Consider the following 2,486-nt stretch of genomic DNA (forward strand, 5'->3'; position numbering starts at 1 on the left):
TAAAAAACAAAAAAAGTAAACAATCCCAAGAATGTTCCTACTACTCTACATTCTCAGCAAACATTTCTAATAAGATAAAGAAAATCCTGTTATGTACCAAATTTGTGCTTTTCTTTACCAGTCTACAACTTGGCCCATTTTTATTTATATAAAGAATCAGACTCTTTCCCCCAGTGCGATGTTTTGGGTTCTCTTGGGGAGGTCTACATGTAATATAAAATATTGTCACTAAAAATATATATGCACTGTGCTGCAAAAATGGACAGATGTTTCTTAGTGGGTAATGAGTATCATTTTTCTCCAGTTTTCATGACAGGCTGATACTAAAAACAAACACGTGTCTATACATACACTAGACCCATCCCAATAAAAGAACGTAACTGATAATCCAAACATTTTAGAGGTCAGGAAACAGACTTCTTTTTCTCTTCTTATTGTCTTTTTATTTAGACAACATTCAAATTTGTCCTATAAAATGCTAAGCATCATTGCCAAAACTTTACTGTAGCCTTTACAGACACAGAGATAGATGTATGTAAACGTATATATGTATATATGTACACACACACAGAATTTCCTAGGAAAAATCGTTTCTTTCTTTAATTACCTTTGAACAGAGAGACTAATTGCACCAAGGGGAAAAAAGTGAAGTTGAACTCCGTTCACCACTGAGAAAACCAGGGCCCAGAATAATAAAGGAGTTCCAAAAGCCACACAGCCAGATGACAGAAGAGCTGTAACATGCATGCATAGATTCTGATAAGACAACTCATAGAAGATGCGGGATTATGAAGTATTGGACAATGAGAGACATTAGTTAGCCTCTCACACAGAAGAAAGTTTCTCAGAACCCTCAAGATGAAAAGTTCCAAACCATAATCTTTAGACCTGACCGTGACAAAGCAAGTAACACCAGCAGTACTGCTAGCAGGTCAGTAGCAGGGGTGTGTGTGGGTGTGTGTGTGTGCACGCATAGAGTTTTGCAAACCTGATAATAGCCGGAACCTAATTTAGCGGCATGAATGCGGTGACAAAGGCATGCTCTGATGGCTATGGCTTTCTCCTGCACTTACCTCCTTTCATTCTTCTTTTTGCTAACATTGTTTTCCTTTCTCCTTCTCTCACTTATCCCATCAGGTATCCAGACTGCTCCTTTACGGTCCCTGTCTGCACATGGTCAGCCACAGTCCAGTAACTACAACGATTCTAGCTCTGAATCATATCAACAGTCAGTGATATAATTTATGAGGCCTAATGTTCAAAACAACCTCTTCCGTCTTAAAAAGTAATGGGGGGCAGGCTGGTGTCCGCGCTGTGCCCTGATTCCCGGGTGGGTGGTGTCCGCAGAGCGCGGCCTGGGGCGCCGTCCCCAGCTCCGCCAGCGGAGTCCGCTCCTCGCGCGCTTGGGCACTTCTTTATCTGTGTGGCAGACCCCTCACAGCCTGCGAACGCATTTTACATTCTATTTCCAGCAGACAGTGCACGGCAGCGGCTGGGGCTACGTTTGTAATGTCAGGAGAGAAGCTTCGGCCCCGAAAGTGCCCAGGAAAAAGCCGTCGGTGCCTGGAGACAGCTTAAGAAAGATCAACTGAAATTGGAAAACTCTGAGTTCCTATTTGGGAAAGAAAAGTGAAGTGGAGGACCACTCTGTGCATGTGCTTTTTTCTGCGAACCGCTGGGAACAAGTGCCATTAATTAAGGAAAAGTTGAGCCAGGGTGTGACCCTCATCGTGGACAGATACTATTTTCTGGTATTGCCTTCACAAGCGCCAAGGAGGCATGAAACCAAGTTTGTTGGGGAAGAGAATGGTAAGTTTAGAGAGTGAGAGCAAGATACAGGTGTACAGAGGAAGAGACGTCAACCAGAGACAGCGAACAGGCCTCCATGCCAGGGCAGAACTTTTCCTTGGATTGGTGCAAGCAGCCGGATATGGGCCTTCCCAAACCCACCCGGTCCTGTTCCTGCGGCTGCAGCTGGCAGATGCCGCTGTGCGGGGTGAGTTTGGCCAGGAGCGCTACAAGGACCCGCCCTTCCAGTAGCGGGCCCTGCAGCATTTCCAACAGCTCATGGCGGATGTAACGCTGAACTGGAAGATCGTTGATGCTTCCAGAAGCATTGAAGACTTCCATGTGGAGATCCTTGTGCTGCGTGAGGATGTCATCCAAACTGCCACACAGAGGCCTCTGGGGGAGCTGGGGGAGTGACCTGCCCCCAAAGGAAGGCCTGAGTACCCAGCAGAATTCAGATTCCACAATTGCAGGAGCTGTTGCCCAGTGGCACAAACCTCAGGTCAGACCTCTCTTTACATAGGTCGGGTGTACCAGGGACCCCTATAAGTGGGGATGCTAGTGGGGTGGACACATCGACAGTGGAGCAGTCTTCCTCTGCCCTCCCTTGACCCTGAAGATGTCACTATATTATCGTGATTTCTATTTGAAGTTTAATGATAACTCTGAGCAGTTTCATTGAGATCACTGGAAATGGT

At 45.9% G+C, this 2,486-nt stretch overlaps 1 pseudogene; it reads left to right on the forward strand.

Annotated features, from left to right (window-relative positions):
* Nucleotides 1-1,288: 1,288 nt before the first annotated feature.
* LOC128563402 (thymidylate kinase-like) lies at nt 1,289-2,205 on the forward strand (annotated as a pseudogene).
* Nucleotides 2,206-2,486: the final 281 nt, after the last annotated feature.

The sequence above is a fragment of the Nycticebus coucang genome, chromosome 13 (assembly GCF_027406575.1).
Source record: "Nycticebus coucang isolate mNycCou1 chromosome 13, mNycCou1.pri, whole genome shotgun sequence".
Classification (NCBI taxonomy): domain Eukaryota; kingdom Metazoa; phylum Chordata; class Mammalia; order Primates; family Lorisidae; genus Nycticebus; species Nycticebus coucang.